This window comes from Salmo salar, chromosome 07, assembly GCF_965601325.2.
Source record: "Salmo salar chromosome 07, fSalSal1, whole genome shotgun sequence".
Lineage (NCBI taxonomy): Eukaryota > Metazoa > Chordata > Actinopteri > Salmoniformes > Salmonidae > Salmo > Salmo salar.
This window is the reverse complement of record NC_138297.1, coordinates 54,828,318-54,843,317: the sequence shown is the minus strand read 5'-3', so window position 1 is coordinate 54,843,317 and position 15,000 is coordinate 54,828,318. Positions and strand designations below refer to the sequence as shown.

The window sequence follows — 15,000 nt, the reverse complement described above, 5'->3', positions numbered from 1 at the left end:
CCATTCAAACAGTTTTAGAAACTTTAGGGTGTTTTCTATCCAAAGCCAATAATTATATGCATATTCTAGTTATTGGGCAGGAGTAGTAACCAGATTAAATCGGGTACGTTTTTTATCCAGCCGTGAAAATACTGCCCCTAGCCATAACAGGTTAAATTTATATTTTTTCAGAATCCAGAGGACAGGTCACTGTGACTCAGACTCCTACAATGAAAACTGTTCTCCCAGAACAGACAATTATTATAAACTGTAAAACCAGTGTGACTGTATCTTTTGGTTGTACTGGGTATTATTACTGTATGGCCTGGTACCAACAGAAACCTGGAGGAGCTCCTAAACTCCTGATGTACTCTTCAAACCGACTTCAGTCTGGGACTCCATCTAGATTCAGTGGCAGTGGATCTGGGAGTAACTTCACTCTGACCATCAGTGGAGACCAGCCTGAAGATGCAGGAGATTACTACTGTCAGAGTGAACACAGTGGTCCAGTGTTCACACAGTGATACAGAGCCGTACAAAAACCTCCCTCAGTCAGACTGCACAGTGACTGTACTGCTACAGCTGGGACCTACTGCAGGTGCTGAGGGGGACGAGACAGTGACATGGAAAAATGGTCACTAGATGAGGTCAACTGTGACATGTGACAGTAATAGAAAGCAATCATTAAGATCACATGACCATCCTCATCATCATCATCATGGTTATGACGTGTACTTTTTGTCATGGCCTTTAAGTATATATACAAGTTATTTGAAGTTTTGAAACACAATTCCTGTCCATATTCAAAGCAAGATCTACAGAAGTAAAACAAAAGGTGTTATGACCTCAACATTACTTCAAAGTTACAATCACTTCAGCACCCCAAAACAAGTCCTCATATGAACCTCAACCAAATGTCTGATTTAAATGGATGTGATCTTCTAACATTTTTTTAACTATTTTGATGAGCAGGACTGTTAGATCTGTGAATGAGAAATCATGCTGCGCTCAAACATAAGACACATTTACACTACATACAGTATCTAAAAGCAAAAAAAGAAACGTCCTCTCACTGTCAAATGCATTTATTTTCAGCAAACTTAACATGTGTAAATATTTGTATGAACATAACAAGATTCAACAACTGAGACGTAAACTGAACAAGTTCCACAGACATGTGACTAAAAGAAATGGAATAATGATCAAAGGGCGGTTCAAAATCAAAAATAACAGTCAGCATCTGGTGTGGCCACCAGCAGCATTAAGTTCTGCAGTGCATCTCCTCCTCATGGACTGCACCAGATTTGCCAGTTCTTGCTGTGAGATGTTACCCCACTCTTCCACCAAGGCACCTGCAAGTTCCCGGACATTTCTGGGGGGAATGGCCCTAGCCCTCACCCTCCGATCCAACAGGTCCCAGACATGCTTAATGGGATTGAGATCCAGGCTCTTCGCTGGCCGTGGCAGAACACTGACATTCCTGTCTTGCAGGAAATCACGCACAGAACGAGCAGTATGGCTGGTGGCATTGTCATGCTGAAGGATCATGTCAGGATGAGCCTGCAGGAAGGGTACCACATGAGGGAGGAGGATGTCTTCCCTGTAACGCACAGAGTTGAGATTGCCTGCAATGACAACAAGCTCAGTCCGATGATGCTGTGACACACCGCCCCAGACCATGACGGACCCTCCACCTCCAAATCGATCCCGCTCCAGAGTACAAGCCTCGGTGTAACGCTCATTCCTTCGACGATAAACGCGAATCCGACCATCACCCCTGGTGATAGAAAACCGTGACTCATTATTGAAGAACACTTTTTGCCAGTCCTGTCTGGTCCAGCGACGGTGGGTTTGTGCCCATAGGCGACATTGTTGCCGGTGATGTCTGGTGAGGACCTGCCTTACAACAGGCCTATAAGCCCTCAGTCCAGCCTCTCTCAGTCTATTGTGGACAGTCTGAGCACTGATGGAGGGATTTTGCTTTCCTAGTGTAACTCGTGCAGTTGTTGTTGCCCCACAGGTGTGATGTTCGGATGTACCGATCCTGTGCAGGTGTTGTTACATGTGGTCTGCCACTGCGAGGACGATCAGCTGTCCGTCCTGTCTCCCTGTAGCGCTGTCTTAGGCGTCTCACAGTACGGACATCGCAATTTATTGCCCTGGCCACATCCTCATGCCTATTTGCAGCATGCCTAAGACACGTTCACGTAGATGAGCAGGGACCATGGGCATCTTTCTTTTGGTGTTTTTCAGAGTCAGTAGAAAGGCCTCTTTAGTGTCCTAAGTTTTCATAACTGTGACCTTAATTGCATATTGTCTGTAAGCTGTTAGTGTCTTAACGACCATTCCACAGGTGCATGTTCATTAATTGTTTATGGTTCATTGAACAAGCATGGGAAACAGTGTTTAAACCCTTTACAATGAAGATCTGTGAAGTTATTTGCATTTTTACAAATTATCTTTGAAAGTCAGGGTCCTGAAAAAGGGACGTTTCTTTTTTTGCTGAGTTTACATAAACTATAATACCCATTTTATCTGTCATTAATATGGTGGGATATCTGTTATGTCGTCCTCCCTGAATCCACTATAGAGGTTAAAACCAGTCCACTCCCTCACATCTGGCCAGTCCAGGGTATTTCAGGCAGTGAAACTGTTCAACTGGTAGCTGTGGGGAGTAAAACTGAGATTTACATAGACAGGGCTGGGTGGTTCTGCTTGTTCCAGAATAGAGCAGCACTGTCACCAGATGTTCACTCTGTTCCCAGAGGGTTGGAGGTAGAGAAGACTCTATGACTATCGTGAAGATGTGATACTTTTAATGTTATGTGGACAACTTTTCAAACAAATGTAGCTTAATGCAGGTGTGATCATCACATTGGTAAGAGTCCAAGATATAAATCAAATATTCAATAGTATTAGCTGTCTGTAAAAGTCTAGAAGTCAACTGGGTCAAAAACTGAACAAGGACTATGATCTACTACATGTTGCTAGACCTCACCTGTTAATCTGTGAAAATGTTCTTATTATCTTGTGTTAGGGAGGGAAAGTTATGCTTACATGGAGAAAATCGGACGTCTCTTAAACGAAAATGGATGGCCCTCCCTGAACGTTTGAAAATGAAACAAGTGATCCTCCCCTTTACCCAAAATAATAATTAAAACATAAAGTGGATAGCAGGGAACATGCCTACCGTTTACCCTCATTTCTTGAACAGACCAGAGCTTTAGATATGCAGTTTTATAAAGTGGTCTTCGCCCTGTAAGCATCAGACCTCCATGGCAATGCAGGAATGTTGATAATGCACAGGGCTGAAGGCCAGAAGGTTGTGGACAAGAGTAGGGGTGGAAAGATCTCCTTTATAATAAAAGCATTGCATGGTATTTGCGGGTCAGAGAAAAAACTGCCTTTTAAAAAACATTCATGCAATTCTACATCATTTTACATATTAGCAGAATGATTTTTTAAAACCATACAAATGACCTAAATTACAGGCTATAAATGGACAGAGAGATATTCTTATGAGTGCATCTTATCATGTTTCTCTATGCCAAATCACATCTTGTTTGCAACAAAACTGTCCCTGTAATGCAAATAATTCAATCTTATATGTAATTAGAAATCTGAGCACGGTACATTCAAAAGTTAGCCTTTCCATTCCAGACTGAGTAGGCCTTCCGACACAGTAAAATGTAAGCTTTAACTGCTGGCTACTATTCTTCCATGGCTTAACTCAATGAAGGAAGGTTACAAGTGTTTCCCTAAAAGCTGTCTGAGTTTAAACATCTTCTAATGTACAGAATGTTAATAGTTTAATCAATTGATAGTGACAGAATTGGATTACTTCCCAAGCAGTCAATTTCTCAGCTTGTTTCTAGCATAAAGCATCGCTGACCAAAGAGCTGTCATAGATCACTTTATAGATGTTTTATTTTCATCAAAACTTAAACTAACAATTGGTAGGCCTGTGCTTTTTGCCATTTACTTTAATAAAAGGTAGGCATATGGAATACCCTCTCATGCCCCCTCAATTCCAGTCTGGGTCTTAACTTAATAGCTCTTCACTGACATGAGGTAGACAACACTCTTAGAAACAATATGCTATCTAGAACCTGTAAAGGGTTCTTCGGCTGTCCCCATAGGATAACCTTTTGAAGAACCCTTTTTGGTTCGAGGTAGAACCCTTTTGTAAACTCATTTCCACAGAAGGTTCTACATGAAACCAAAAAGGGTTATCCTATGGGTACAGCAGAATAACCCTTTTGGGAGAAATAAATTCTAAGATTGTAGGCTATTTTAAAGTGTGCATGGTGGGTTGAGGAATTGACTGACAAATCTATGGATATTGCAGCCTGTAGCCTAATTTCGCTGGTCAAACGGATAGCTCTACCTCTTATTTATTAAATAGGAAGAAATAGGCATCAACACAAAGCCCTCTTGTTGTTAGTGAAGACTTACTAAAATGAAGACATTGAAATGAATTACGCCTACTTGAATTTGCCCTACTTTCAGCACCATGAGCTGTCTGACTAATTGTGCCGCGGCTGCTGCTTCAAGTTTCAGCACAATGTAAATGTCTTGAATGTGGACTATTGTGAGGTCAATAACTCTTATGAATAGCCTACATCATGGGCAAGAAACATGTTTTTTAATAAAATCAAAGTTAACTTCCAGTCCTCCTTCTCATCTTTGCGCTGTCTTTCTCAAACTGAACAGAACATAGGCTATAGGCTAGTCTGCACGCAATATAATATTTTACTGGGTGACTTTCACTTTTACTTATTTCTTTTTTGACCCGCCTGGTCAGAGGCAGTAGGATGACAAGAGATGTTCTTTTGATAAGTGTGTGAATTGGAGTACTTTTTGTGTCAGGGAAAATGACATTATTTTCTTTAGGAATGTAGTGAAGTAAGTTGCCATAAATATAAATAGTAAAGTAAAGTACAGATACCAAAAAAACTGAAGTAGTACTTTAAAGTATTTTTACTTAAGTACTTTATACCACTGACCAGGCTTTCAGAAGAACCCTTTGACTCTCCTCCTGAACTGTAACCATAGGCCTACACAGCACAGCCATTGGTGAGGCAGCACACAGAAACGTTTTTGATCAGCAAGCGTAGAGAAGGCCGGGGCTCAGGTTTGAAATATCCATTGCGATGTGTAGTGCAGCCTAGTTTTATTTACACCATCCTAACAGCTATCATAGAAATATAACTTGCGTGGTGCTTCTCTGAGCATACACTTCGTAGCCTGTAGCCTCTAGGCTAGGGATCATTTGATTGAGACCACACTAAATAGCCTATAGGCGCACTTGATTATGAGGGGTGGCATCGGACACACATCGATATACTGTATAGCATAATAAGCAACTAATTTTAAAACACTGACAAATACACACATTTCATGAAATGCAAATTACATGACCCTCCCCTGGACTAAATTGAAAAACGAAATACTAAATCATCCCCTTGAGTTAAATTGAAAAAGCATGAACCCATTTTCCACCAGGTACCCATTCGGTACATTTCGATCCATCCCTTACTATGAACTACTGGTTGATCACAACGCAGTTAGAACATAAATAACTACGCAATGACATTTAGGTCTGATAGTTTTAAAATAAACTGTGAATCAGGCTTTATTAATATATGTCTATACCATTCAACATTTACCACTAAAATCTAATTATTCAAAGAGACAACGAAAATATTTGTTCCAAAGGGAAATCTTTATTTTCATCAGTAAATCAAAGCAAACATTCCTACAGTATCTAATAGTAATAAAACTGAACACATCACATCTAACACTGATACAACCTCAGTCTACAGAGAGGATTGATACATGAACTCAAGCAAAGCCCTCTGTTAGTTTACATGTCAGTGATCAATAAGACAGAGAACATCTGATCTCAGAACAGAGTCAAAGCAGAGGAACCAGCAGCCTCTCTCCACAGGGGTGTGTGACTGAGGGGTCCTACCCAGAACAGTCAGCCCTCCTCAAGGTCTTGGTGACTGGAGTCTGGGATTTCTGCTGGGCTTCACAGGTCACCTCTCCTGCCTTGGTCCACTCCTGGGCAGTGAGAGTCAGGGTGCTGCTCCAGCTGTATAGGCCATCCTTCTCCAGAACCCCAGGATTGGCCTCCTGCTTCTGGCTGGTCCCGTCCACTTTCCAGCTCAAGGTCCAGTCTGAGGGGAAGCCCTTGTTGGCCAGACACGTCAGTGTGGCTGTTGTTGTACTGGACAGTTCCTCACTAGAGGGGGGCAGGACGGTGAGGGTGGGGGCACTGTTACCTGGAACAAACAGAACACATCAACTAAGTAACTACATCAAGTACAGCTACAGTAAGAGATTATCTTCAGCAAAGTACACATCAAAATAAAGTGAAGTGGAAATGCCCTCGAAAATTGAATGTAGAAGTTAGATTGTTTAAAAGATGTGGAGAAAACACTAAAGTAATATGATACAGCAGATTTATGAACCAAACAAGTATAAAGTGGTTAAATAACTAGAGTTACTAGTCATATGGTGTCATATACATGTTATACAGATATTGTTTAGGAATGGATCTGATCAGAATAACCTAGTCATATTCATAGTATTTTCATCACATATCAACCATGTTGGATTATGAAGTCAGTTACAACCAAAACTGAGACCCTTTGTCTTCACACTAACAGTGAAGTCTACCATGAATACAATGCAACAATGATGAATACTATATGCAATACTATTAAGTAGTTATTTACCAGAATTAAGTTATAGTCTGCAAGTATACAAATCAGATATACAAATAAACCTACAATTTATCATTTTGATTCAATACATTTTAAATAAGGCTCAGTCAAAAGCTAAATTTACCAAAGATATTTGAGATTGAAAGATCTGAAATCACACGCAAACAGTAATACACAATGAACAACTATATTCAATATTATTAAATAGTTATCATAACAAAATAATACTCTGCAATCAACCAAGCCACACATTTAAATGAACACCTACATGTGAACATTTTGGTTAAACAACATTTCATTTGAAAGAAGGCTTAGTCAAAAGTAATAGAAAAAAACGCTATTTTTTAGAAAGTAAAAAATGTAAAATCACAATATTTTCATAGAGACAGAGTTTAAGAAAGTAAAATACCCCCCAAAATTATCAGAAAGACATATCAAAGAGCGTGTTACTTACTTCCAACATCAAGTCTGGTGCCGCTACCAAAAGTGCACCACAGTGATACAATCACTATTACTGCTGGTACAAAAACCTCCTGACCATTGGGGAAGCTGAATTTCTTTAGACTGTGGTTCAAATCATTAACTATGCTATGTTATGAATACTTGCCAAAGATTATTTTATTTTGTTCACTTGAAATAAAGTGTTTTTTGTTTTTTTTCCCCAATGTTTTTGCAAAACTTTCTGTTTACTCTACATTTCCTACAAGGTGCAGTATGTTTTATTCATACAACTAATCTAAAATGTAAACTAATCACTCTCATAGTTGAAGGGCAGGTCAAATTTCATTAGATGTAGTAACATACTTATTTATAATATTAATATTCTAACTGGCCATAGTTTGTGTAGGCCTTATGTATTTTTTCCCAAAATCAAATCAATGTCAACTCATCCACCCTCATGTTAAATCATTCCTTAAGTGATAACACCTATATGTCCAGATTGCATTAGTATTCCTCCTATTTCGCTGTAGTTCATATGTAAACATTGCCTTTACATGTCACATAATACGTTGAATGGACTCTGTGCAACAACAGTGTCTCACATCATTTCAGAACAAAAACCCCAGTCTCTGTAAGATCCCTCTGTCAGGTAATGAATTTCAAGCAATTATTCAACCATATTTATTGAGATGGATTAACAAAGTTATAAGCCCCTAAAACAATGTGAGTTTCTGTCAAGAGCAAGACCTCTGTCTTGCTAGAACCTTCCAGCACCTTGCCAGACTCTAATTTAGCCCAGTTAAACCTAGTTTACCAATCAGAGCCATGATTGCCTGGACAATCAGCCCCAACCTTTAAAATTCTGCTGCTCACACAAACCTCTTCAACAGGTCTCCTACACGGAGGCGGTGGAAATAGTTGTAGGAGTTGAGCTGAGGAAGCTATGGCAGTGGATGCCCCAGAGCCTGAGAATGTCATTGAGGGATCCTGATACACTGATCCTGAAGAAGGTGGATTTTGACGCGTTTATTGTGCAGGTGATAAATTGTACTGCCCAAACAAACAAGAAATCCAAGAAACTGGACATAATTGTATCTGCAGCTGAAAGGTTTTTGGGTCTTCTGGAATTAACAGCCGAAGCATTGCAGGGAACACTGTCTGAAGATGTTTCTCCCTGCCTGCCCCCTGAGACTGTGTAGGGAGGGACCTGATTAGACAGATGACTTTGACCTATGGAGTACATAGATATTTGTTGATTTTGTTTTAGGAACATTTTTCATCCCTCTCCCTTTTTTCAACATAAATTAAGTGCAGTAATACACCTTTTTTTGTAGTCTGAAAATAAACTAAAATAATAATAAAAATGACTACAGTTTCCTAGTAGGACCAAAAAAAGTAAATTTGCATAGAGAGGACACTTTGCATTAGCAGCACATGCTTCAGTGGTCTGGTAGTGTTTATAGCCCTGTGAGTTTAACACTTCATGACTGAGAGCTGTCCTTCATGACAACAGAACCCACAACAACCATGACTTTTATCACCATATTCATCTGGACACTTGCTTTCTGCCTCCAAGGATAGAATTTTTTGAATGAATTGAATGTACACTATCAACATGTATATCAATGTTACTATTTCTTTCAAAATTATTGATTACTAAATGTAATACTTCACTCATATAAATGTTTTTATTCTCTGTTTCAGAATCCAGAGGACAGTACACTGTGACTCAAATTCCTACAGTGAAAGCTGTTCTCCCAGGACAGACAGTCTCTCTGAACTGTAAAACCAGCAGTAATGTGTATTCTAATAATCTCTTAGCCTGGTACCAGCAGAAACCTGGAGGAGCTCCTAAACTCCTTATTTACCTTGCTACAACACTTCAGTCTGGGACTCCATCTAGATTCAGTGGCAGTGGATCTAGGAGTGATTTCACTCTGACCATCAGTGGAGTCCAGGCTGAAGATGCAGGAGATTACTACTGTCAGAGTTTACACTGCCCTAGTAGCTGTGTGTTCACACAGTGATACAGAGCCGTACAAAAACCTCCCTCAGTCAGACTGCACAGTGACTGTACTGCTACAGCTGGGACCTACTGCAGGTGCTGAGAGGAGGAGATGATCCAGTACAATGACAGTGTGTAGTAGAGCTGAACAACAATAGAGTCAAACTAGAACTATTTCTAGAAGACCTTAGATCATAACTGATCACTAAATGTTATTCCTGACCATTAACTACATGTTGACTCTGGTGAGTAACTCAAGGAAAACCATCAACCAATCTGGATAGAGATGATGTGCAATGATCCAAACCCCTAAAGATGACCTGTATTTTGAATAGCTAGAATTTAATCAACATGATTCAAACACATACAATAAAGCCCCCAAACATTACCCATACATTCTCCCTCACACCACTGTGTGTCACGTCCTGACCAGTATAAGGGTTATTTGTTATTGTAGTTTGGTCAGGACATGGCAGAGGGTATTTGTTTTATGTGGTTCGGGGTGGTGTTTTTGTAGAAGGGTATTTGATTTATGTATTCCGGGGTTTTTGGGCACTGTTCCTTGTTAACGTATTTCTATGTTTAGTCTAGTTAGTTGTATTGCTATGTTTAGGTTAATGGGGGGTTGGACTCTCAATTGGAGGCAGGTGCTTTCTCGTTGCCTCTGATTGAGAGTCCTATATATGGGTATGTGTTTGGTTTAGTGTTTGTGGGAGATTGTTTCTTGTTTTGCTGAGTGTGAGCCTGACCAGACTGTTTTCTTGTTCGTGAGTTCGTTTTGTTTTGTTGTTTTTGGTGTTCTTGTTATTTAAATAAATATACAAGATGAGCATCCACATTCCTGCTGCGTTTTGGTCCTCCATTCCAGACGACAACCGTGACAGAATATCCCACCACAAACGGACCAAGCAGCGGAGGAAGGAGCAACAGGTGGACTTTGAGGAGCAAAGGGAATTTGAGTTGGACTATGGTGAGAAATGGACCTGGGAGGAGATCTTGGGGGGGAAAAGGCTCCTACACTTGGGAGGAGATCCAGGCGGGAAAGGATCGCCTTCCATGGGGACAGGTGGAAAGAGAGAGGGAGGAATGGTGAAAGGCTGGTAAGGACCGGGAACTCTACCGAGGAACACGACTGGTGTTGAAGCACGAGAGGCACCCCCAATACATTTTTTTGGGGGGGGCACACGGGTAGTTTGGCTGGGCCAAGGGTGAGCCCTAAGCCAGCTCCCCGTGTTTATATGGAGGACCGTATGGAGTGGAGGGCGGCGTGTTTTGCTGAAGTGCGCACAATCTCGCCCATATGCACGCACAGTCCAGTGCGAGTTATTCCAGCCCCTCGCAGATGCCGTGCTAGAGTGGGCATCCAGCCTGGTAGAAGGATGCCTGCGCAGCACGTCTGGTCACCGGTGAGCCTCCTAGGACCAGGCTACCCTACGCCCGCTCTACGCACGGCAACCATCAGGCCCCTGCACAGCCCAGTTCGCCCTGTACTAGCACCCCGCTCGTACAGGGCTACTAGTTCCATCCAGCCAGGACGGGTTGTGCAGGAGGTGAGATCAAGACCGCCTGTGCGCCTCCATGGCCCGGTGTTTCCAGTTCCTGTCTCTCATGCGGACCCGGAAGTGCGAAACCCCAGTCTGGCACGTCCAGTACCAGCACCACGCACCAGGTTTCCAGTGCGTCAGCCCAGTCCGACTCGTCCTGTTCCCGCTCCCCGCACTAGCCCGGAGGTGCGTGTTCCCAGGCTGATACCTCCAGTACCAGCACCACGCATCAGGCTTCCAGTGCGTCAGCCCAGTCCGACTCGTCCTGTTCCCGCTCCCCGCACTAGCCCTGAGGTGCGTGTTCCCAGTCTGGCACGTCCAGTACCAGCACCACGCACCAGGCTTCCAGTGCGTCAGCCCAGTCCGACTCATCCTGTTCCCGCTCCCCGCACTAGCCCTGAGGTGCGTGTTCCCAGGCTGATACCTACAGTACCAGCACCACGCATCAGGCATCTAGTGCGTCAGCCGCTCGCCAGTCAGGAGTCGCCAGAGCTGCCCGCCAGTGAGGAGTCGCCAGAGCTGCCCGCCAGTCAGGAGTCGCCAGAGCCGCCCGCCAGTCAGGAGTCGCCAGAGCCGCCCGCCAGTCAGGAGCCGCCAGAGCCGCCCGCCAGTCAGGAGCCGCCAGAGCCGCCCGCCAGTCAGGAGCCGCCAGAGCCGCCCGCCAGTCAGGAGCCGCCAGAACCGCCCGTCTGCCCGGATCAGCCAGAGCGGCCCGTCTGCCCGGATCTGCCAGAGCGGCCCGTCTGCCCGGATCTGCCAGAGCGGCCCATCACGCCGGATCTGCCAGAGCGGCCCGCCGCGCCGGATCTGCCAGAGCGGCCCGCCGCGCCGGATCTGCCAGAGCGGCCCGCCGCACCGGATCTGCCAGAGCGGCCCGTCTACCCGGAACCGAGGGGTTCTGCCTGTGACCCGGAACCGAGGGGGTCTGCCTGTGACCCGGAACCGAAGGGGTCTGCCTGTGACCCGGAACCGAAGGGGTCTGCCTGTGATCCGGAACCGGGTGAGTCTGCCTATCACCCAGAACCAAAGGAGTCTAGCAGCAACCCGGAACTGAGTAAGTCTATTAATGATCCAGAACTAAATAGAAGTAACTGTGTTTCAAATTAGTCTGCCGACAGTGTGGAATGGAAGAGGTCTGCCTACGATCCGGAACGAGGGGAGTCTGCCTACGGCCCGAAACGGATTAAGTCTGTCTGCATTCTGGAGGACAGTAGGCCGGAGCCTGAACCACCACCTGTATAGGTGGGTTGGGGAGGGGGGGTGTAGCACAAGTGCCGTGGGTGACGGCAGCCACCCTCCCTTCCCTCCCTAGAGTTTAGGGGGGATTTTATTTTGTTGTTGTTGTTTAGGGTTTTGTTTATTTATAAGGTGCATCCGGGGTCTGCACCTTTGGGGGGGGGGGGGGGGGGGGGGGTACTGTCACGTCCTGACCAGTATAAGGGTTATTTGTTATTGTAGTTTGGTCAGGACGTGGCAGAGGGTATTTGTTTTATGTGGTTCGGGGTGGTGTTTTTGTAGAAGGGTATTTGATTTATGTATTCCGGGGTTTTTGGGCACTGTTCCTTGTTAACGTATTTCTATGTTTAGTCTAGTTAGTTGTATTGCTATGTTTAGGTTAATGGGGGGTTGGACTCTCAATTGGAGGCAGGTGCTTTCTCGTTGCCTCTGATTGAGAGTCCTATATATGGGTATGTGTTTGGTTTAGTGTTTGTGGGAGATTGTTTCTTGTTTTGCTGAGTGTGAGCCTGACCAGACTGTTTTCTTGTTCGTGAGTTCGTTTTGTTTTGTTGTTTTTGGTGTTCTTGTTATTTAAATAAATATACAAGATGAGCATCCACATTCCTGCTGCGTTTTGGTCCTCCATTCCAGACGACAACCGTGACAGAATATCCCACCACAAACGGACCAAGCAGCGGAGGAAGGAGCAACAGGTGGACTTTGAGGAGCAAAGGGAATTTGAGTTGGACTATGGTGAGAAATGGACCTGGGAGGAGATCTTGGGGGGGAAAAGGCTCCTACACTTGGGAGGAGATCCAGGCGGGAAAGGATCGCCTTCCATGGGGACAGGTGGAAAGAGAGAGGGAGGAATGGTGAAAGGCTGGTAAGGACCGGGAACTCTACCGAGGAACACGACTGGTGTTGAAGCACGAGAGGCACCCCCAATACATTTTTTTGGGGGGGGGCACACGGGTAGTTTGGCTGGGCCAAGGGTGAGCCCTAAGCCAGCTCCCCGTGTTTATATGGAGGACCGTATGGAGTGGAGGGCGGCGTGTTTTGCTGAAGTGCGCACAATCTCGCCCATATGCACGCACAGTCCAGTGCGAGTTATTCCAGTCCCTCGCAGATGCCGTGCTAGAGTGGGCATCCAGCCTGGTAGGAGGATGCCTGCGCAGCGCGTCTGGTCACCGGTGAGCCTCCTAGGACCAGGCTACCCTACGCCCGCTCTACGCACGGCAACCATCAGGCCCCTGCACAGCCCAGTTCGCCCTGTACTAGCACCCCGCTCGTACAGGGCTACTAGTTCCATCCAGCCAGGACGGGTTGTGCAGGAGGTGAGATCAAGACCGCCTGTGCGCCTCCATGGCCCGGTGTTTCCAGTTCCTGTCTCTCATGCGGACCCGGAAGTGCGAAACCCCAGTCTGGCACGTCCAGTACCAGCACCACGCACCAGGTTTCCAGTGCGTCAGCCCAGTCCGACTCGTCCTGTTCCCGCTCCCCGCACTAGCCCGGAGGTGCGTGTTCCCAGGCTGATACCTCCAGTACCAGCACCACGCATCAGGCTTCCAGTGCGTCAGCCCAGTCCGACTCGTCCTGTTCCCGCTCCCCGCACTAGCCCTGAGGTGCGTGTTCCCAGTCTGGCACGTCCAGTACCAGCACCACGCACCAGGCTTCCAGTGCGTCAGCCCAGTCCGACTCATCCTGTTCCCGCTCCCCGCACTAGCCCTGAGGTGCGTGTTCCCAGGCTGATACCTACAGTACCAGCACCACGCATCAGGCATCTAGTGCGTCAGCCGCTCGCCAGTCAGGAGTCGCCAGAGCTGCCCGCCAGTGAGGAGTCGCCAGAGCTGCCCGCCAGTCAGGAGTCGCCAGAGCCGCCCGCCAGTCAGGAGTCGCCAGAGCCGCCCGCCAGTCAGGAGCCGCAAGAGCCGCCCGCCAGTCAGGAGCCGCCAGAGCCGCCCGCCAGTCAGGAGCCGCCAGAGCCGCCCGCCAGTCAGGAGCCGCCAGAGCCGCCCGCCAGTCAGGAGCCGCCAGAACCGCCCGTCTGCCCGGATCAGCCAGAGCGGCCCGTCTGCCCGGATCTGCCAGAGCGGCCCGTCTGCCCGGATCTGCCAGAGCGGCCCATCACGCCGGATCTGCCAGAGCTGCCCGCCCCGCCGGATCTGCCAGAGCGGCCCGCCGCGCCGGATCTGCCAGAGCGGCCCGCCGCTCCGGATCTGCCAGAGCGGCCCGTCTACCCGGAACCGAGGGGTTCTGCCTGTGACCCGGAACCGAGGGGTTCTGCCTGTGACCCGGAACCGAGGGGGTCTGCCTGTGACCCGGAACCGAAGGGGTCTGCCTGTGACCCGGAACCGAAGGGGTCTGCCTGTGATCCGGAACCGGGTGAGTCTGCCTATGACCCAGAACCAAAGGAGTCTAGCAGCAACCCGGAACTGAGTAAGTCTATTAATGATCCAGAACTAAATAGAAGTAACTGTGTTTCAAATTAGTCTGCCGACAGTGTGGAATGGAAGAGGTCTGCCTACGATCCGGAACGAGGGGAGTCTGCCTACGGCCCGAAACGGATTAAGTCTGTCTGCATTCTGGAGGACAGTAGGCCGGAGCCTGAACCACCACCTGTATAGGTGGGTTGGGGAGGGGGGGTGTAGCACAAGTGCCGTGGGTGACGGCAGCCACCCTCCCTTCCCTCCCTAGAGTTTAGGGGGGATTTTATTTTGTTGTTGTTGTTTAGGGTTTTGTTTATTTATGAGGTGCATCCGGGGTCTGCACCTTTGGGGGGGGGGGGGGGGGGGTACTGTCACGTCCTGACCAGTATAAGGGTTATTTGTTATTGTAGTTTGGTCAGGACGTGGCAGAGGGTATTTGTTTTATGTGGTTCGGGGTGGTGTTTTTGTAGAAGGGTATTTGATTTATGTATTCCGGGGTTTTTGGGCACTGTTCCTTGTTAACGTATTTCTATGTTTAGTCTAGTTAGTTGTATTGCTATGTTTAGGTTAATGGGGGGTTGGACTCTCAATTGGAGGCAGGTGCTTTCTCGTTGCCTCTGATTGAGAGTCCTATATATGGGTATGTGTTTGGTTTA

The 15,000-nt window shown here is 46.3% G+C and overlaps 1 pseudogene across 1 annotated transcript; it reads right to left on the bottom strand.

Moving 5' to 3' along the window:
- Positions 1-5,683: 5,683 nt before the first annotated feature.
- On the bottom strand, positions 5,684-7,978 carry LOC145879947 (Ig kappa-b4 chain C region pseudogene; annotated as a pseudogene). Its single transcript, XR_014392825.1, has 3 exons — positions 7,966-7,978; positions 7,165-7,224; positions 5,684-6,266 (listed from the first exon to the last, which is right to left on the bottom strand). The product of XR_014392825.1 is annotated as an Ig kappa-b4 chain C region pseudogene (transcript).
- Between the last annotated feature and the right edge of the window lie 7,022 nt (positions 7,979-15,000).